This window comes from Sus scrofa, chromosome 13 (assembly GCF_000003025.6).
Source record: "Sus scrofa isolate TJ Tabasco breed Duroc chromosome 13, Sscrofa11.1, whole genome shotgun sequence".
NCBI lineage: Eukaryota > Metazoa > Chordata > Mammalia > Artiodactyla > Suidae > Sus > Sus scrofa.
In genome coordinates this window covers 35,510,261-35,533,434 of record NC_010455.5, presented here as the reverse complement: position 1 = coordinate 35,533,434, position 23,174 = coordinate 35,510,261, and positions in this window count along the sequence as shown.

Sequence of the window (23,174 nt, the reverse complement as noted above, 5' to 3'; positions counted from 1 at the left end):
ATAATATTCATCTCTCTAGAAGCTGTCACATTGACAGCGACAGAACAGCCTGTTGAGGATACAAGTGAGGAGCCAGCTTAGAGATGATACCCACAGGGTATATCATGGCGTACACCTAAAGCAATGACCATAACATTGTGCTGTGTCCCAAGAGGAAGAAGGCATGGGTCTGGGAACCAAGGAGTCAAAGTAGGAGTGTCCTCACTATCTATCACCCTTAGTGGTCCACCAAGGAATGTGTGCTGCTTCTCGCTGCAACTTCAGATGCAGTGGGTCTTGTGGTCCTGCTTCCCATCAGAAGAACACTTCTACCAGGGGAGCCATGAGAGTTCCATTAAACTGCAAGATACAGGAGTTCCCACTGAGGCATAGTGGCTAAGAATTGGACTACAGCGGCTCAGGTCAATGCAGAGGCGCAGGTTCCACCCCCAGCCTGGTGCAGTGGGTTAAAAGATCTGGCATTGCTATAGGTCGCAGCTGCAGCTCAGATTCCATCCCTGGCCTGGGAACTTCCATGTGCTGTGAATATAGCCATAAAACTTAAAAAAACGAACAAACAAACTTTAAGCTACAGCTGCCACCAGTCACTTTGAGCTCCTTGTGCTAAAGACCAGTAGACAATGAAAGGCATCACCTTGCTGGCAGAGGTCACTGATCCTGCTCATGCACAGGATGTCCGGTGGCCACTACAGGAGGGACTCAGGTGACCTGCTGCCCCATCTGATGACACATGGACAGGTACAGCAGATGTGGATCTCAGGAATTTCAGGAATGACCACGGCTTCAGCACTTACCACGTAAAGTAAGCAAGCAGCTGTGCTAGCCAAGGATGAGGAGAATTTAGAATGAGCACAGAGGAAGGATACCTGAATGTCAATGGCAGCTTTGAGACCAGCTACAGGAGAAAAGGTATTTCATCCCAGTAACTTTGCTCTTATAGGTCTTCCCAGGAAAAGAGACCGGCTAAAATCTCTGAGAATTTCTTTCAGATTGTGTCAATAGAAGTACAGCTTGTAATGGGGGAGGAGTTTACTTGGAAGCAGAAGTCAGGCTGAATTTTAAGCTTGCCTAGACTGTATTTTAACTACTCAAATTGACTGGAAAGTGATAGGATCTGCCAAACACTCACTAAGAGGTATGAAATTGGGTGAACAATGTTAAAAGCAGTCACTGGGGGAAAAAAAATAGAGCTGTTTCAAGTGTATATTCAAAAGAATTGAGAATCCTCGATGAACTGTGTATTCTCATCACTTGTTTATTGTCTGTCTCTCCTACTCCTTAGTAATATCCAGAAAGGCAGGAATCATTGCTTCACTCATCTAGAGCCCAGTACAGCCCTGGTAACAAACCAGCCAGCAAACTTTGCTGCGGCTGTTGCACATACACATGGAGTCATAAATTGTATGCAGAGGCTGTAAAAGCTGAAAGCCCAGCAAAAGCAGTGAACATTGGGGTGGACAGAAGAGGCTTTACAGGATTAAGCCAGGCTCTGAAATGTACCCAAATTTTCCTTCCTCTCCAAGTAGAGTAGGGTAGGCCTTCTTTGCTTTCAGCTATAGCTTTTTGATCCCAAGTAGCTGCAAAAAGAAGTAGTTCAAAAAAAGATCAATGCTTTACATAATATATTGGAACTCTTTAAATATAACATCATTGCCCCCAAAAGATCCATCAGTTTAGAAATCACTATGTATTAAACTCCTCCTATGCACTTAGTATTGTGTTAACTGCCTTTTGGTAACTAAATCTCCTAGTGAAGTTCCAAGACAGAAAGAGTTAATACTAAACTTGTCTTTACAATTAAGAGTATTGGAATGGGGTTCTAGTATGGTTTAATAATGGAACCATGAAAATGCTACTTAATCTCACCCCATACCTCCCCTTTCTTTTTTTTTCCCAGGCCAGGGGTGAAATCGGAGCTGTAGCTGCTGGTTTACACCACAGCTACAGCAACAAGGGATCTGAGCCACATCTGTGACCTACACCACAGCTCATGGTAACACCACATCCTTAACCCACGGGGATCAAATCCATGCCCTCATGGATACTAGTCTGGTTCATTAACCACTGAGCCATGACAGGAACTCCCATACTTTCCCTTTCAAGTAAACAGAAAATACTGCATCCTCTGCCATATGAATCCAAGAATATTAAAGAGATGCTAGATCTTCCAAAAGCAAGTCAGAGAATTAAAAGTCTGGAATACGGAAGTTCTAAGGTGACTTCTTCAGAAATTTTACTCTGAAAAGTAACATTTTCTCAACAAAAAACTTCAAGTGTTTAAAATATATGAAAACTGAGACTCTCAACCTTTTTAAATTAGTCCAGCTTTCTTACTTTTAGCCAAAGTATCTGTGTCTAACATTCCTACCAAATAAATTCTCCCATTCTGTGGAAATGCAGGGAATGTTTATCTCTCTAAGTATGCAGTGGTCAACTTCCAACTTTCTAGGGCAGAGAAGCCTACTTGCTAAGCCTAAGGCAGTATGCAACTTCACGAGTATATACAAAAATATGGCTGTCACAATAAAATTCAAGAGGAATTCCAAAAGAGGAATTTTGTCCAAAAAGGTAAATGCCCAGAGCAGAAGCTCCTTCCTATGGCACCTACTCATGACGCTCTAAAAGATCATTGCATAGTCAGGGTCTAGTCACGGGTGTGTGAGAAGCTACTCTGTTACTAGAACAGCAAATCCAAAAAGAGAATACGAATACCATTTTTAATTAAAGGAGTGGGGTGAGTGGAGAGAAAGAGCAAAAGGAGTAAGAGAAAAGAAGACAGGAACAAAAAGCACACCCTAATACATCTTATGCTTGACATCCTAGCTTTTGCTTCCCCCAAGGGCTAGAAGTACCCTCTTAGAACTTTCTGAGTTACTGTGCCTGTGAATTGGGTAGATGAATGCAGGCTGAGCATAAAAATTCATTGTGCTGATTATTTCTTGAGCCATAATATTTCCCAGCATCTTCTTTCATGCAGGGAAGAGTTTAAGTTCAAGAAGTGAGTTCTTCACTAAGTAAATAATTTTTCTCGGAAGCTCCTCTAGCATTAATAACTAATATTAGAGTACTTGTCATCTGCATACTCTAAAATTGTCCTACGTGCTCGAGAATTTTCTTATGAAATGAATACACTGATTTTATGTGCAGTGAGCATTTGTGTGCTCTTCCAAACTTGGTCAAGAATAGGGCTTTTTTAAAAAGCTCAGCAGACTATTGGAAAAAGCCATTCTTTAAAAAGTACATAGAAAGGTTATTTTGGAAAGCTGGAAAGTGAAGGTTTATAAGTTTACCAAAGAGTCTGAAGGAAAGGTAATTTGTTTCTGTGAAAAGGAGCAACTGCTTTATTCCCTCTCACATTTATCCATAGGAGCAATGTACCTAAGAAAGGAAACAGTTGCTTTCTTTTGAACTAATTTATAATTTGGTATTTTCTGGGGCATGTATAACACCTATTTTGTGTATCATCAAAGGTGTTTATTTTTAACTGGTTTAAAATAAATTAAATGGCTTTTGATTTAATTCTGCCTTTCAGAAGCTTTCTTACAATGAAAGTAATACATACTCATCTTGTTTTTATCATTTAACAGACTGTGAGCTCTTTCTCCTGTCATTAAATAATCTTGAAACTCTCTTGTTTTGGACTTTTCAAAAATACTTTCAGAAATACATCTTTTACTATCTACATAATATCCCAATGAAGGTACCATATTTTCTTTTGCTATGGTTTCTTCACTTCTGACTAGTGTTGTAATGAATACAACTGCACCTTATTTTTGCCCAAGTTTCTGATTTCTTTTTAAGACAGAGTCCTAGAAGGACAATTACAAGGTCAAAAGGTATGAATTATCCCAAGGGTTGATTTTAAACAGTACTTCTCACCTTCTCCAAACCCATTTAACACTTGGTTTATCTGGAATCCTTTTCCTAGTGGTCACTTTTAGTACAGAGTCAAGCTGCCTCTGATAAGACTCTCCATTTATCATCAATATTTTTAGGCTTTAAGTCTATCCCCAAGGAGATGCTAAACATCCGCATGAAAATAACTGCTAGGATTTTCAGTGTTAAGATGGCCTTCTCAGAGTTCCCATTGCAGCTCAGCTGGTTAAGAACAAAACATAGTCTCCATGAGGACGTGAGTTCCATCCCTGGCCTCACTCAGTGGGCTAAGGATCCAGTGTAGCCCTGGCTGTGGCATAGGCCTCAGCTGCAGCTCCAATTCAACCCCTGGCCTTGGAACTTCCATACATCCTGGATGTGGCCATTAAAAAAAAAAAAAAAACAAAAAAAAAAAACGGATGGGGGGAGTTCCCCTTGTGGCTCAGCGGAAACGAGTTTGACTAGTCTCCATGAGGATTCAGGTTCAATCCCTGACTTTGCTCAGTGGGTTAAGGATCTGGTGTTGCCGTGAGCTGTGGTGTAGGTCACAGACAGGACTCAGATCCTGCATTGCTATGAGTGTGTTGTAGGCCAATGGCTATAGCTCCTATTTGACCCCTAGCCTGGGACGCAAGTGTGGCCCTAAAAAGACAAAAAAAGAAAGAAAACCTTCCTCTCTCAAAACTCTCTTCAAAATGAGAAGGAAAAGAAGCAGAAGGAGAAACTTCATATAAAGTCAGAAGTAGGTGTGGGACGATTTAATGACTTAGAAGAAAGGTCAAACCTGAGGGCGCACAAAAGAAGAGGCCAGTGAAAGAGAAGCTAAGTCACTCTCAAGAATTCTAGAGGAGGAATTGCCGTGGAGGCTCAGCAGTAACAAACTGGACTAGTAACCACGAGGACAGGGGCTCAAGCCCTCGCCATGCTCAGTGGGTTAAGGATCCTGCATTGCTGTGGCTGTGATACAGGCCATCCAGCTGCAGCTCCGTTTGACCCCCAGGCTGGGAAATTCCAGGTGTCATGGGTGTGGCCCTAAAAAGACAAAGAAAAGAAAAGAAAAGAATTCTAGAGGAACTCAGGAAATGTTAGGTACCAGACAGAAGGCAGAGGTGAGCCAGCATTAGCAGATAAGCTCTAAAGGCCCCAACCTTCACCTGGCATATTCAAATGATTCCCTTTGGCCTAGGAGACAAAAGATAATGTTTCTAGAGAAATAGAACCAGAGAAAATCTATTTTGGTGTTTTGATGAGGAACAAAACTAAAAACTGACTCAAGAGGTCATGTATATAAACATTGCTTTTGAAAATACAAAGAAAACCTGAAAAAGTGGTTTAATAGGTGATTGAGAGAAGCCATGGGGTCACTGATTTTTGTTATCAGACCTAACTGAATTTTTAAAATGTGTTAATTTATTCTTTAGCCAGTAGTAAAAATTCGTTTTTAAAAAAATTTAAATGGGAGTTCCCGCCATAGCTTAATGGGTTAAGAGTCCACCTGCAGTGGCTTGGGTTGCTGCAGAGATTTGAGTTTGATTCCTTTCCTGGCACAGTGGTTGAAAGGATCCAGGTTACAGCTGTGGTGTAGGTCATAGCTCCCGCTCAGATTCGATCCCTGGCCTGGGAACTTCAGTATGCCGTGACCACAAAATTAAAAAAAGAAAAAAAATTTAAGTGGTTTGTCACCCAGAATTTAGCAATATCACAGGAGGGGGAAATGCAATGTTTTGCATGAAAAAGAAATATTTAAAAAATATTTTCACAGGTCATTTGCAGAAATAAAATATTTCAACCACAACTGTTGAGACTTTCATCTCTTTCCTCTCCAACTTCCCTCTATCACACTTCTAGAGTTTGGTAACATTAAAGATGAAGAGATGATTTTGAAGAATCTGGATAAGCAGAAGTTGAACTGTGGTTACATGTGGTTTTGCGGAAAATGCTTATATGGCCCAGGTTACTTCTCTGTAGAGTTAAGCTTTTGCTTTCACTTCCAATCTAGGAAAGACTTCCAGGAATGTTCCTACCATCCACTCATCTGGCTTACTTGGCAGCTATCATGGTACAAAGGTGCAGAAATAAAGCCATGTCATGATCTGAACACATACTATAGCATCCAGTGCCAGAAGTATGTTGAGTAAGGAGGAAAAGCAAGATTTAAAATATATATAACTAGCCTATGGCCTATGGAAAAATCTTCCAATCATCAGACATGTGAAATTGTGAATGGATGATAAAGTGTTTGTTTGTTTTAAGGCTGCAGGTGTGGCATATGGAAATTCCCAAGCTAGGGGTCGAATCGGAGCTGTATCTGCTGGCCAATGCCACTGCCACAGCAATGCCAAATCCAGGCTTTGTCTGCAACCTACACCACAGCTCACAGCAACGCCGATTCTTAACCCAGTGAGCAAGACCAGGGATTGAACCTGCATCCTCATGGATACTAGTCGTCTTCATTTCTGTTGCACTACAATAGGAACTCTGAGTGATAAAGTTTTTATATGCCAAGTCATAAGAGAAGTTTTCTCCTAAGAGAAATACACTTGATAGTAAGGCTAATACAAATACAAAAAAACCCATTTGTTTTTCTTTTCTGGTGGGAATCATACAAAATAGTATTTATCAGAATTCTTGTCTTAAGATTTCATGCTAACTTAACATGCAATATGACGTTGATGAAGATAATATAAATTAGCATTAAGCTACTAAAATGAAAACATCAATGACAAACTAGTTAATGAGTATTGTCAGTTTAAGGCTTGCTTATGATTGGTCACTGTATAGAAAAAAATTTTTGTCTTACAGCTTACATATAAAAGAAACTCAAGTTTTCCCAAATTTGACAACAATCCTAACAATTTATGTGATAATAATGAGCGGTGAAGCTAAGAGAAACTTCTCAAAATTACCACCAATGGAAACAAAACTTGACCAACCATATTGCGAGAAAGACTGAATTATCCTTCCTTGTCGCTGTAGAAAATGATGCTCATTGTCATGTGAAGAGGCAGAGTTTGCCGCCAAAAATGTAGGGGAAAAGTATTAAAGAGGTATGACAGGCAGTTGATTAATTTTTAAAATACTAGGTGTTTGTGATGTTTGTGATATTTATCAGCTTTTTAAATTTTTGTATTTTGTTGAATTTTTTTCTCATGGTAGATAAATGTCCAAGTTCCTACATAACTTTGTATTTTAGTTTTGATTCTTTGCTTGAAGAAGGCGCCCCCAAGTTGAATAAGCTTTGAGCCCCATAATAACAGGATCTACCCTTGGTGGAGCCTGCGCAGACTTAGAAAATCATCTAGTTCAGTAACACTCAAGGAAGGTTGGCTCTACCCACCCCCCCATCCCCTCTCCAGCTTGTGTTTTGGAAATTGCAGTGGGTGTTTTTGTTGTTCTCTCAGTAATTTGGAGAGAACTACCTAGATCTGGTCTTTTGGGGGTGGAATCCTGCGCTGGGGAGAAGAGTCCCACCCACAGAGAACTGTCTCAGTCCTTCTCTGGCTTCCTCAGGTCCAGAGCCAATATTATATGTGAAAAACATATATTTAATTGTCTGAGCCTCAAACAAAACTCCTTTTTTCTTAAAAGCACTTGGGTTTGGGGTTTTTGTTTTTGTTTTTGGGGTTTTTTTTTTTTTTGGCTTTTTTGTGTTTTTTTGCATAGTTTGAATACAAACTTTTTTTTTAAAGGAAAGCAACTCAGAAGGGAAGATCATGCTTTATTTTGTTTGGAACTTTACCAATAAATGTTCACCAATTTGGAAAATCACATCACTGACAGCAATGCCCCTAGTTGTATTTGATGGCCAATAAAAATGATAAATGAAAGCCAATTCCACACACTTAGAGTTGTAGCATTTGTAGCTGTCACATTTATGGTGATTCTACGTAAGGCTGCAAATATCTGACGACTTTATATCTTCTGGTATGGTGGAGCCTGAGTATTTACATATTAAAATAGATATTATTTTATGGAAAATGTTTTCTTTTTTTTTCTGTCACCGTAAATGTATATACTGAATTTTTTTTTTTTTTTTAGGGCTATACCCATGGCATATGGAGGTTCCCAGGCTAGGGGTCTAATCGGAGCTGTAGCTGCCAGCCTACACCACAGCCACAGCAACGCCAGGTCCAAGCCGTGTCTGTGACCTACACCACAGCTCACAGCAAAGCCGGATCCTTAACCTGCTGAGTGAGGCCATGGATTGAACCTGCAACCTCATGGTTCCTAGTCGGATTTGTTTCCACTGTGCCCCAACGGGAACTCCGAATTTTTTAAATCATGTATGTAAATAGCTTATGTTATCTCTGAACTCCATTTCAGAACAGTAAAAGAAGAGCTTCAAATAAAAGGGAAAACATTGATACGGCTGAAAACCGCTATTCAGGTTTAACTGCCTCATTTCGTAAATAAACTGAGACTATACCATCCAATTTGTACAGGTTACAAAATCTGTCAATAACAGTGCTAGAATGAGAACCTAGGACTTCTTTCTGCCTTCAGGGCCCATACCACTGGACCAAGCAACTTTCCAACATTCTCAGTTATTACTGAGAATCTGACCCCTATGAAAACAAGAATGCCACAAAGAGAGCTAAAACAACATCCAACATAAACACCTGCTTTTGAATGGTATGATCTTATTCTTTTCAAATGGCCCAGAAGTTTAGAGAAGCTTCCTGCCTGGATCAGACATTGGGAAGAGTTTCAAAGCAAAGTTATTAAGAAAGGATGTGGAGAAGGAGTTCCCACTGTGGCACAGCAGGTTAAGGATTCGGCGTTGCTTCAGTGGTTACAGCAGCGGCTCAGATTCATTCCCATGCCCAGGAACTTCCATGCACCGTGGATGTGAACAAAAAAGAAAAAAGGAAAAAGAGAAAGAAAGGGTGTGGAAAGAAACAGTGACCAAAAAATACCAGACAAACATCTTCAGCAACACCCTTTTTGACAACTGTTATTTCTGAGAGCAGTCCTTCTAGAGAAGACATTTCATTTCCCACCTGATGTGGCAGTGGCAGTGTCATCACCAACGTATCCCACCTCTCCGGTCTCAGCACACATCTGACCCTGGATGCAGGGAAGGAAGGTAATGTCACAAGTCATACTGACTGTCCTAAAAGAGTGGCCATTGTCATCATCAAGTCCACTTGAGAGGACTCTTGTGTAAATGGGCTTAATTTCAATACCTGAGTTGGGTTCAAAACATTAATTTTCTGGGCATAGAGGATCTTGCCTGGATTGAAGTGCTAAAAACAGCTGAATTTCCCAAGTAACCTAGAAATCTACACTGAAAGGAGAAGGCAGGATATTTCAAACAGTCTAAGGATTAGCAATAAGGATAAAGAAGAGGCTGGATCTGCCATTCAAGTATGAGGAGCTTAATTCTGGTATATATCCATGAATCAGGAAAACTAACCATAAAATTAGCTTTAGTAGATAGTAATAAATATGCATGTATATAAAACTAAGTTTTTATTTCCCCCACCCCACCCCCCCCACAAACCAGCTCTTCCTTCTGATTCCCTATTTGCACTCAGGGTGCCACTATTCTTATACGCTCAAAACTTCAGCCCTTAGACAATTCCTAGTCCCTCACTCTGTACACTAAATCATTTGCTTGATTTCCTCTGAACTTTTCTTATGTCCCAGCTTTATACTCTTTTTGCTACTAGTTTAAGCCTCATCCTTTTCCCCCTGGATACCATAGGAACTGCTTAACCTGTCTTTCTCTCTTTTCCCCATTCATCCTGCCAGGTGAGGTCTCTCAAGTGCAGAACCAATCTTTCTTTTTATTTATGCATTTATTTGCTCATTCTTCCCTTCAGGCATACATCAAATACTTGTGTGGCAATGTGCCAGGGAATGGGAATACAGTGGTAAGCATGTCGCAGTCCCTCCTAAAGGCGCTTACTACCTGGAGATGCATACAGGAAATTCAGCAAGCATTAGTGTTCAGAGAGATGAGTGGTAAGGGGGAGGGGTGACCATCGGAGAGGGGGAAACACAGGACCAGTGTCCCACTCAGTTGGTAGGGGGCAAGGAAGACTTTTAAAGGAAATGATAGGTGAAACCTCAAGAATAATTTAGAATTGGTTATAAATAAAGGAATAAGTGAGAAGGGGGAGACACAGAGACAATGGAACAGGGAGTCTTGGCGAATGGCAAGTAGTTTATCATTTCTGTGGCTGTGGGCCTGCAAGAGGGGATGTAGAAGGGATGAGGCTAGAAAGACCAGTAGAGGAAAGGTCAAGGGTACAATCAACTCTGCAAAAACTCTTCAAAGACTTACCCAATTAAATGCACAATGAACTTTCCTCTTCCTGGCCCACCACTGTGACTCAATCTACCTCCTGGAACACTGACTATTCTAGGATGAGACATACTTTTTTTCTTTTTTCTTTCTCTCTTTCTTTCTTTCTTTCTTTCTTTCTTTCTTCCTTCCTTCCTTCCTTCCTTCCTTCCTTCCTTCCTTCCTTCCTTCCTCTCTCTCTCTCTCTCTCTCTCTCTCTCTCTCTTTCCTTCTTTCTTTCTGGGGGGGCCACACCATGGCATATGGAAGTTCCTAGGCTAGGGGTCGAATCAGAGCTACAGCTGCCGGCCTACATCGCAGCCACAGCAACTCCGGATCTGAGCCATGTCTGTGACTTACACCACATCTCACAGCAACACCAGATCCGCAACCCACTGAGCAAGGCCAGGGATCGAACCCACATCCTTATGGATACTAGTCAGATTTGTTTCCACTGCCCCACAATGGGAACTCCCGAAGCTTATACTTTTTCCTTCTTCCTTACTCCTGGGCCCACTCTAACCTTGGCACTGGTTCTCAGCACACACACACACACACGCACACGCACACACAAAGGTGGGCCTCACTTTAAAAAAATTCAGTATGGGAAATCCAGGAGCGGTAAATAGATATATAGCAGGTTTTTTTCATTTTTGTTTTTGCTTTTGTTTTTTTGCCATTTCTTGGGCTGCTCCCCCAACATATGGAGGTTCCCAGGCTAGGGGTCCAATCAGAGCTGCAGCCGCTGGCCTACACCAGAGCCACAGCAATGCCAGATCCGAGCCAAATCTGTGACCTACACACCACAGCTCACAGCAACACTGGGTCCTTAACCCACTGAGCAAGGGCAGGGACCGAACCCGCAACTTCATGGTTCCTAGTCGGATTCGTTAACCACTGAGCCACGACGGGAACTCCAAATAAGTTGAGGAAAGAGAAAGAATAAATTATGCCTCAACATACTAGAAGTTAATCACAGTGATTCTAAACAGCAGTTCTTGGGAGTTCCCTGCCAGCCTAGCAGTTAAGGATCTGGTATTGTCATTGCTATGGGGTGGGTTCCATCTGTGACCATAGTCATGGTCAGAACAAAAACAAAGACGAACAAAAAATAATAAATAAATAAATAAGTTCTTTTGTATACTATAATATTAGCTTATATACTACAAACTGCTTTACAAAGCCCCTGAGCTTGGGGGGAAAACTTAAAGCTTAAAATGCAAGGAAATATTTTTGAATCAAAGGCACATTAGACATAAAGATAGTCATCTTTTCTTCTCTGAATGGGAATCAAGTAGAAAGTCACATTCTACTTACTGGAATTCATTTTTCACACTTTTTAGAAATGTATTTTTTTGCAAAAGCAAGATGCACTTAAGGAGTTCCCACTGTGATACAGTGGGTTAAGAATCCAACTGTAGCAGCTTGGGTCACTGTGGAGGTATGGGTTTGATCTCTGACCTGGTGCAGAGGCTTAAAGGATCTGGCATTGCCGAAGCTGTGGTATAGGTCATGGCTGTGGCTCATATTCAGTCCCTGCCCTGGGAACCTCCATATGCCATGGGTATAACCATAAATTTTTTTAAAAAAAAGTAATCTGCACTTAAATTGTTCACTATTACTTTCACTCATTCAACATTTACTGGATACATCCATGCACCCGGCAGTAAAGTACATAAAGGGGATAGAGCCTCGAATAAGGTGGGCTTTCAGAGCATATTATTTGGTGGGAAAACAGTCACATATCAGAAAACATAATATACTCTAACAGTGACCTTGGGAGCCTGTAAAAGTCAGGGAGGAGCCATTTCTGATTAGATGGTGAGATCTTAAGGTGGGGGTAGGGAAAATATCTGAGGTTCAGGTTTTAGTCCTGATTCTACCCATAAGTTACTATACGGTTTTAGGGTATAACACACACATTTTGAGCCTCAGTTTCTCCAGCTGTAATGTAAGGGAGTGGGTCAGATGATTCTAAGGTCTCTTTCATTCAATAGGAATCAAAACAGAATAATTATCAGAGGCTTGCTTTTGAACAGTTGGTAGACAGTGAATTATGCAAGTTAACTAAATATGATCACTAGAGTGTGGAAGGGGATGATGATATTATGTGTGGTGTGATTATGTGTGTACACATTATAAAACATGAGCATAATGAAGAGATGAAGAAACTGAAGCATTGCAAAGTTAAATGCCCAAGATGATACCATAGATCTGCTGTAAAATGTCCAAATAATTTGCAATTCTTAATTGGTCTCCATTTGTTCTCAAAATGAGTGACTTATTAAGAACTTACATGTATTCAAAACTGTTCCCAAGCAATGCGATCTTGCTGTATAGCACTGGGAACTATATCTAGTCACTTGTGTTGGAGCCTAATGGAGGATAATGTGAGAAAAAGAATGTATATATGTACGTGTGACTGGGTCACTTTGCTGTACAGTAGAAAATTGACAGAACACTGTTAACCAGCTATAATGGAAAAAAATAAAAATCATTTGAAAGTCAAAAAAATAAAATAGGTTTCTTTTTACACACAAACGAAAAACTCTTCCCATCACTTTCCACTGCCTGATATTAGATCATCTCTTTGTTTGGTCTGCACATTGTCTGCCTCCCCTACTAGAGTGTAAGATCTATGTGGGCAAGAACTGCGTCTCCTGTACCTTGGACCGAGCCTGATACAGAATAAGCACTGCATAATATAATTATTATTGATTTGATAGATAAAGCTTAAGTGCTCTGTGAGAAACAAACAACCTAAGGTATTTTCTCCACTCTGAAGGACATTTTCATGGGACATTTGGAACTATTGAACAATATAGAATAACTTATAAGCAAGAACCAAACCAAATTATTTAACAGAGACTCATACTGTAGAGTTGAGAAAACTGACCAAAATGATCAAGAAATGCTATAGCAATTGGACAAGCTTCCAAAAGCAGTATAACTTGAATCAGACTCTGAAAGATGGAAAGCTTGGGGGTTAGAACAAGGGAGTTGGAAAGCAATGAGTGAAGGCCAGTGAAAATGGCCCAGGAGACTAGATAGATTTTAAGAGAGTTCCACTGAGGGAAGAAAAAAGGAAGTAAAGTCGTAAAGGTAGGTGAATCACAGATTATGGAAGATCTTCAAGCAAAGATAAATGTTTGGACTTGATGTAATAGAGACAGGAAATCCAAAAATAACAGGATCAAAACCTTCCTCTAAGATTAGACTGCAGCAACTCTCCTTTTCTTGGGTTCTCAACAAACAATGACCAGAGCTGGTTATACCCTGGGCTGGTTTAATTAGCATCTCTGAACAGTAGCATTTCTATCAAAAACTCCAGTCTTCTGTCAATTCTTTATTACTGACAGGCCCCACTGGAAAGAGGGAATTGCATAATTTTATTTTCTATCCATCTTTTGTGCCTTTTTTCATGTCTGCTGCTGTTTACAGTTCAGGGGGGAAAAATGTATTACCAAGTCACTGCCTCATTAGGAAGCAGGGTCTGATCTGAAACCAATTTTTCAGAACAATGACTTGTTAAGTGCTGAAAAATGCAGTGTTTAGTCATGGAGAAAATAAAGACAGATTCACTATGCAATTTAGGTTTTTTTTAATACTAAAGGATGAGAATTTTAACAAGGGGGGGAAACGAGCCCATTATCAAGTCTTTGCTCCTTCAAAAAGGGATAGACAAGATGCTCCTTAGTGCACAAGCAGAAAAGGCTTCCTCCTCCCCCTCATCCCCCTATTTTCTTTCTTAAAATTCAGAATGCATGTCAGCCTCTAAGAAGGTGATGGAGCTCAGAAAGGAGGGTGTGTGATGCTCAAACCGTGTCTCTCTGTGAAGGACAAATTGGGTAAGCAATTTCAGGTGAGATGTTAGGGTGAGTACAAGCCTCCAGGGTGGCCAATGGTTGCAGATTTCTCCAAGGAGGACTGCAAGGTCCAGATGCCGAGGGGAGGAGTTAGGAAATTCAGAGAGTGAGAAATCAACTGCAAACATCAATGCAAAAAGGACTGAAGGTGATGCCAGTTTTATTTAAGAAGTGTCTCAGAATAATTCGGTGGTCATAACTCCCTTCCTACCATTCATTTCATCTCTGAAAGTAAATGGATGGCAAATGGAAAGCATTTGACTCCGTCCATTAAAAAGACCACTGAAGGAAGAGGGAGGCTCAACACTAAGGCGACAATATTGTTTCAGCAAGAAATAGAAAAGGCCCCAAGCTATTTCTTCATATGGCCCGGAGGGCTTAGGTCAGGGTTCATTTCTTCTGTGAACTTGTTCCTTTCCCTGCACTCCTGGCCACAGATTTGAACCATAATTCCATCAAATGAGTCAGCAAATGTGTACCATCTGTCACAAGGGAGACCAGATCAGAGAATAGAAGTAGCTTTACTCAAGTTTATGTTCACTTTTGGAGACAATATCTAAAATGTAAGGTCAAACTATGTCCACCATGCCAGATTTTTATCTTGAAAAATAATGTAAAATGAAGAAAGAAAACATTGCTGCCACAGGATGGGCTGTCCAGAGGTTCACGTTGCTACTTCTTTGTCTTGAATAGTCCCATGCAGGTCTTGTTGAAGAAGAATGTGGAAATGCAAGATTTGGGGGGCATAGCCTTAACTGTTTAATACATATTCATCCTTTCCTGCTAGTTCTAAGAGTGTGTATGACTTTGGATCTGCTTTTAATTTAGAGCTATATGGTTTGGCTCTTAATTATAAGCTACATTATAATTATAGTTTGCATATAGTATGCATCTTAATCTCATCTCATCTACTGTAAATTGTAAACAGTTTGGAAAGAGGGATTAGCTTCACTTTTGTGTCTTTCAAAATGCCTATAAAAATGTTGGCAATGCACTTTGGCGAACAGTTTGACAGTATGTCAAAAAGTTAAACATAAAGTTACCCTCTGAGCCAGTGATTCACTCTTATACCCCAGGGAACGGAAAACACACATTCACAAAAACAGGTACAAAAATACTCAGAGTAGCATTATTCGGAAGAGCCCAAAAGTAAGAAACAATCCACATGTCCATCAGCTGATGAATGGATAAACCAAGTGCAGTGTAGTCATACAAAGAACTATCACTTGAATGAAGCACCACCACAGGAACGACCCTTGAAAACACTATGCTCAGTGAAAGAAGCCCAATACAAAAGGCCATCTATGTGATTCCATTTATATAAAATGTGCAGACTGGGTTAGGTGCATAGAGACAAAAAGGAGATTTGTGGTGGCAGGAGAAGGCAGGAAGAGTGGGGAGTAACTGGAGTTTCTCTTGGAGTGATGAAACGTTCTGAAATTAGGTCATAATGATACTTGCACAATTTTGTGAATATAGTAGAAACTGCTGAATTGTATATTTTAATAGGTAAATGTTGTGGTATGTGAATTATATCTCAAGGTCCTACTGCAGCACCTTGGGTCACTGAGAAGGTGCAAGTTCAATCCCTGGCCCTGCACAGTGGATTAAAGGATCCAGCATTGCTGCAGCTGAGGCTCGGATTCAGTCCCTGGCCCAGAATACATGTCAGCCTCTAAGAATGTGAGGGAGCTCAGAGGCAGCCAGGAAAGAAAAAAAGAAAGAAAAAAGAAAGAAAGAAAGAAAGAGAGAGAGAGAGAGAGAGAGAGGGAGGGAGGGAGGGAGGAAGGAAGGAAGGAAGGAAGGAAGGAAGAATTATCCCGAAATAAAAGGGGGGAAAATAAAAAACAGAAATTCTGGAGTTCCCATTGTGGCGCAGCAGAAACGATTCCAACTATGAACCATGAGGTTGTGGGTTCCATCCGGGGCCTGGCTCAGTGGGATAAGGATCTGGCATTGCAGTGAGCTGTGGTGTAGGTCGCAGATGCGGCTCTGATCTGGCATTGCTGTGACTGTGGCGTAGGCTGGTGGCTACAGCTCTGATTAGACCCCTAGCCTGGGAACATCCATATGCCATGGGTGCGGCCCTTAAAAGACAAAAACAAAACAAAACAAAAAAAAAAAAAAACAGAAATTCTGCTTAGTGGCTTTGGTACAATTGTATTTTCCTGTTACCATGTTGTGAGCTAGACGCTTTCTCCACTCCTAAATGCTTTCTGAGAAAGAGGCTGTGTAGCAGCCGCCCTGCTGCAGGGAGAATAACTGACTGATGGCCCAGCTGCTCCTCCTCTAGATTTGTCACTAAACTTGTGCCAGACTTCTGCTGGCCACTCCCAACCAGTGACAGAGCACAGCAGGGCTACAGAGGCAGGCTCATTCCAGCAAGACCCAGACTCCTCTAACAACAGGCAGCTTTGGCCGGAGCGCTCCCCATCTACGTGACATCACTACAAAGTTGAGTGGTGGCTCTCCTTGGCAGGCCAGAGCTCATGACAGGAAAGGCCATCACAGAGTCAGACCTGTTAATACCTACGGGGAGGAGGAGGCCAAAGTAATAGTGGTGGGGGTGGGGGAGCCATCAAGAGAACTCAACACTCAGAGAGTCTGGAGATGTCTAATAGAGTATAAGATTCTCAGGGGTGAAATAGATAGGCAGCCATCAAGGACTCCACCCAATATTCTGTGACAATCCATGTGGGAAAAGAATCTGAAAGAAGGGAGTTCCCTTCGTAGCGCAGGGGAAACAAATCCGACTAAAAGCCATGAGGTTGCATGTTCGAACCCTGGCCTCGCTCAGTGGGTTAAGGATCCGGCATTGCCAAGAGCTGTGGTGTGGGTTGCAAACGCAGCTCAGATCTGGCATGGCTGTGGCTGTGGCTGTGACTGCAGGCCGGCAGCTATAGCTCGGATTCAACTCCTAGCCTGGGAACCTCCATATGCCACAGGTGCAGCCCTAAAAAGCAAAAAAAAAAAAAAAAAGAGAGAGAGAGAGAATCTGAAAGAGAATGGGTGTATATACATGGATAAATGAATCACTTTTTTGCACAGCAGAAATGAGCACAACACTGTAAATCAGCTACACTTCAATAAAACTTTTTGAAAAATGAAAAAAAAAAGGTGCTACTTAATTTAACATCTACACGAAAACAGGGCAAGAATGGGGGAAGAGGCTGAGGGTGGTGACTTCAATAAAAAATCATGTTCCCTTTTCAGTTCCCAGATCCAAGATAATTTGTAGATCTGGAATCTCCTGCCTCAAAAAGTGAAGTGGACAGGTCTGTAGGACCCACAACAGCACAGCAAGTATATACTATAATAATCTCTTCTCCAAAGGACCTAGGACCATTTACGCATGTGATTATATGGCAGGGATATGGAAATTTCTAGACTTTTTGACAGCTATTGGACACAGAATCTGAGTTAACATTGATACCTAGAGATCCACCCCAACATCACACCACCTTGTTATTACCTTCGGTGGGGCCACATAGTAAATCAAGTCCTCGCTATCATCCAGGTCACAGTGGGCCCACTGGGTCCATGGATCCACCACTGACCACTCCCCCAGTCCCTGAACGTATGATTGGAACTGACTGATGTACTTGACAGCTGAAGTAACACTCACAGCAGGTCCTTGGCCTGTGGGGTAAGAGGTATCAGAGTGAAGAAGGCCAAGTGGAAATTCTGAAACTGAGCCTCCACAAGCCAAGATAGCAAATCAAACACAGTATCACTTGGTGGGAATGGAAACTAGCGCCATCATTAAAGACATAGAATGGAAAACAATTCATATTTTCATTCCATGCATCAGTCTGTCAGAAACTGGATGGCTCTCAGAGGATGCCTATAAACTATAAGCTCAACCAAGTACTTGTCCCCAATGTAGCTGCTGTGCCAGGCCTAGTATTAATGCCAGAGCAGACCAGTAAGGCCTCAAGAACAGCATTGATTAGGCTAATGCATTCTTATTCATTCAGCATCCACGTCGGGCCGATGACAACATTCATTGGAAATAATGCCTCGGAGTTAGGTTAATTCTCTTGCCCTCTGTTGCGATATAATCTAAAGAGCTCTGGCCACCTGGCCATCCCACAGAACATCATATTGACCCATTCCATCAACGACAGGATGAGCAAAAGGTAGCTGGCACACCAGAGGCCTTGATGCAGTTCATGTATGTGGTGGGCGGGGGGAGACAAATCCTTGGAAGCCCCAGGGACCTGCCACTTCAGTGAAGTGTTAAGTGGCCCAATAGTGAGGGATGCCCCTGATTTGGGGAGAGTCCAAAGCAGGAAAGAGCTGTGCGACAGGGACCGCAGATCTGGGCCTGCTTCTTGGGCCATACTATCCAGCAGACCCTATCATTAGGGGCTATAAGTGGCAGAAAAGAAGATACATTGTGGAATCTACGGCAAGCCCCTGTGGGAGAATCACAATGTAGGCCCCTGGGATTTTGGAGCAAGGCCATGCCATCTGCAGTGAAGGATTTTATGCCTTTTGAAAAACTGTTCCTGATGGGGCCCTGATAGAGATGGAGTGCTTGGCCCTGAAGTAACCAAGTGACCATATACCTGTCCATTAAGAACTGGATTCTGTTGGACTTACCAAGTCATGAAGTGGGAGAGGCCCAGCCACACTCTATCGTAAGATGAAATGGTATATCTGTGATTAAGCCTGAGCAGCAACAGAGAACACAGACCCCAGGTTGCCTACTGCAGCTGCACCAGTATCTCTCTCTCCCCGTTTGCATCTGTGGCCACACAGGGAGTCCTACACAACCAGTTGAAAGAGCAGGAAAAGGCCCAAGATTGGCCTGCCAATAACTTCCAGATTTGTATTATATGTGAATTATATCTCAGTTTTTTAAATGTTGATCATACAGTGAAAATGGATGGCAGCTGCATTACAGCCACATTCAGAGTTGGCCTTGAAAGACAGCAGAGAAGAATCTTCCCAGTGGGGTGGAGTTATAAGCAGAGCTCTTGATCACACCCATGTGGCCCACCCAGAGTAGGAAAATGCTAAGATTCTGGAGCTGTGGCCGGTGGCAGGACTTTACTTTAGGGGCCTGGAAATGGGTCTAGGGTGGTGCCTGCTGGGAATCCCTTGCCTTGTAGCTGTAAACAGACATTTGTAGCAACACCAGCCTGAGAAGGGTATGATTACCAAGAGTGCAGTCCCTTGAAATGAAGGTTTGGGTCACAAGACCACTAAGTTGCCACTACCAGAGGAGTGAGAGGCCCAGAGGCCAACGGCAGGCCATTGTCCATCCCATTATCTCTTCTACATTTTCCCTCAGCAAGATAGACTGATGGGAACTACACAGAAGTTGCTCCCTGGGCTGCAGAAAGAAGTAGGTCTGTGCAATGCAAGGGATGGACCTGGTGACCATGAAAATGCACAATTTTCTTTCTTTCTTTCCTTTTTTTTTTTTTTTTTTTGTCTTTTTAGGGCCATACTTGCAACATATGGAGGTTCCCAGGCTAGGGGTCAAATCGAAGCTGTTGCCACCACAGCCACACCAACTCAGAATCTGAGCCACATCTGTGACCTACCCACAGGTGTTGCTCATGGCAACACCAGATCCTTAACCCACTGAGCGAGGCCAGAGATCGAACTCACATCCTCATGGATGCTAGTTGGGTTCATTAACCACTGAGCTACAACAGGAACTCCTAAAAATGCACAATTTTCAATGCACAACTCAGCCCTCCTGCTCTGGGGTGTGTAACTGACAGTGATTAAGCACAGTGGGAGATCAAGGTGGTTCATTCTATTTGGGAGGCAAGACCCCTCCAATGTGGAACCAGCTTGAAGACTTCCCAGTGGCCTGACTGAACCTCTTTTGGAATTGTGCTTCCAGCCAAAACACTTCTCACCCAATCCTGCTTCCTTCCCCTCTCCCTTCCTCAGGGGTCAGACCTGCATCGCCATGTCTGCCTTCTTCCCGCCTTATCCCCCTCAAAAAATCTCCTGCATGTTTAATGCCATCTTGGAGTCTGCTTCTCTGTGGGCTTGAACTAGCACCATCTGATTTTAGTTGGGCTCTGTGAGCAGAGAATAACACCGTGAACAGGTACTCCATGGATGCAGGAGATTTTTATCATTATCCACTCTGCCCAAAATCACTGTCATTATTACCTCCTGCCAGGAATTGAGGAGTGATTGAGTGGAGTGCACGAGCTATAATCTAAAACACTAGAAATGATGAATGAGGTAAATTTATCAGTTCCCTTTATCCACTCAATTTCTACTGAATAGACAGGGAGCAGTTCCTTACCTGCCTGGGCTCTTACACACATTGCCAGGAGGGCTATGATTTGGAGACCTCTGAGGGACTCTGGGTTTCTGCCGAAACTGATGATTTAGAACGTAACTAGAAAAAAAACAAGCCCCTTTTGTAAACAGGTAGGTTTGGGGTCCCCAGAGGAAGAGAACAAAGAATGGCTTTATTGACCTAAAAGAACCAAGTTTGGCCTAAGCCATTTTGTGATCTAAGCCTGGCCTCAGTGTTTGAACAGGTCTCAGTAATTAATGATCTTAAGGGAGGGGAATGCAGAAACACAGGGAGGAGCAGTCAAGAAACAATAGAAAACTAATGAACCTTTCCACAGAAAAGAAAATCATGGACATGGAGAACAGACGTGTGGTTGCCAAGAGGGAGGGGGAGGGAGTGGGAATTTGGGGTTAATAGATGCAAACCAGTGCCTTTGGAATGGATAAGTAATGAGATTCTGCTGTGTAGCACTGGGAATTATATCTAGTCACTTATGATGGAGCATGATATATTTATGTGTAACTGCGTCACCATGCTGTACAGTAGAAAATTGACAGAACACTGTAAACCAGCTGTAATGGGAAAAAATTAAAATCACTAAACTTAAAAAAAAAGAAGAAGAAGAAGAAGAAGAAGAAGAAGAAACAATAGTTCAGCCTCGCGGGAGTTCCAGTCATGCCTCAGTGGTTAACAAACCTGACTAGTATCCAAGAGCACTCAGGTTCGATCCCTGTCATTGCTCAGTGGGTTAAGGATCCAGTGTTGCTGCAAGCTGTGGTGTAGGTGGCAGATGGGGCTTGGATTCCACATTGCTGTGGCTGTGGTGTAGGCCTGTAGCTACAGCTCCGATTGGACCCCTAGCCTGGGAACCTCCATATGCAGTGGGTGTGGCCCTAAAAAGACCAAAAAAAAAAAAAAAAGTGCAGCCTTGGGGCAGGATTCTGTTTCCTCAAGAATATACTGAGTTCTTCAGGAACTAAGCCCTCCAAGGTGGAGGGTGGAATGGTGGTGTTGACCCTCCTGACTTCAAAAAACTAAAGCTTAGATTGTGTTGACCTTTATCCCAATTCTATGCTAAATTCTCCTCTATTCCAGCCCACTCATGAATATGCATGTACCCTTAGCTTAAAACCTCTCCACTTTTGCTGTTTGGGGAGACCATACTTTAGGAAAGATCCCCAGTGGTTCTCCTCGCTTGCTGCAAATAATAATGAATACTTCCTTCTCCTGTGCTTTGGCTTGGTTAGGTCTATTGGCTCAACACCCAGCAAGGGGTGAACCCAGCTTTCGAGTCATGCTTTATTGCTATAGGAGGGCTCCCAGCTTCCCATCAGAACAAACCTGTGAGCAACAGCCCACTCTTCACGCTACCCTAGCCAGTGGTGCACATAGTGATGGAGAGCCAGGACAGTCAGCATATTTTCAACATAAGCATGTATCTCCTTGCTGGGAGTCCCCTCTTCATATCAGGAGGCTTCTCCATACATCCTATGGTGTGAATGAGTGATAGCAATTTAGTATGCTTTTTCTCAAGGGTTTAGCGCTCTGAAAAGACTTCAAATGAAATAAAATTTTTAACTGTTGGGAAATTCTTTTGCAAAAGGGTTCCTTCTGATGGGGACAGAGTAGAAGAGTTACACAGGTAGTTGTAGAAGTCTCAAAAGGGGGCCAGAAATAGAGAGGGAAACCTAGGGAAATTTGGCAGATCACTGTAAGTTAATGATTGTTCAAGAAAGCATCAGAACATAATGGAATAAAACAGGTTTGTTTAACTATAAAACCATAAATAAAAGCATGAGATATGCCTCAGGTCATTAAGTAAAAAATGAAATGAAGCCTGCATTCAAGTTCAGCAAGATCATGATCCTTAGGGCCAAGGACAGGAATTTAAGGGAAAGATGTCATTTCCAAGTAGGAAACCCTCATTATGTGGAAACCTGAGATAATTCAACATATTTCAGCATGTGTTACCATCCTTCTGCTGATTTGAATAAGCGCCTTGACAGTCCTAGTTTGACTCATACGGACAAATTTTCTCTCACCCAATACAAAGTAGGAGCTCGTGGTGTAAGCTTGACATCTACGAGAAGAATGAGGAAGAAGGCGGTCTTTTCCCCCTTCCCCACATTCTTTGGATTATAAAAATGTAGCCCACCTAATCCTTAGAGCAGATCTTCCTCTCCTGCCCTATTGCATCCCTCACTTAACAAAGGTCCTATCTTAATAAATCTATTTCTTGCTTGACACTTTGCCTCTTGCTGAATTTCTTCTGCACTGAGGCACAGAGAAGCTGAGCCTCAGTAAGTCCTGACACCAAATGAGTGATTCTAATTTAAAAAATGGTGGGTTCAAGTCCAAATCTGAGTTGTGGCTGGGTTCAAGTCAGTGTTTCAGTTTCACTTCTGCCACATGTCATTTGTAACAGGTCCTACTAGGCACAGGGACCCGTGCTAGGCTGGCTGAAGCTTTAAAATCAGAGATCACTTTCAAATATGTAATCTAGTGGCAAATGAGATCCTCAATCAACAGAAAGCAAGCAGGGCAGGGATTGTCACTCTGGTTTCAAAGAAAGAAAGAGGATCAGGTGAGAAGAAATTTGCTCAAGACCAGAGTCAGCCTGCTCTTCTCCCTTCCCAATTAGCTTGTTCAACCTTAAAAGAGCATTTAGTCTTTAAGTTTGCTGTTTATTCTTTACTATTAAGACAGTCACATCTACTTCATCAACAAAGGCAGATGAAGTCTCAAGGCGTCACATTAAGATTTTAAATCCTAACCAGTGCCAGTATCTGGATGTGATGTTCCACACTGATCTTCCTTCAGGGATGAAAGTCACTCCTAGCTCCTAGGATGCTGACAGCAAAAACCC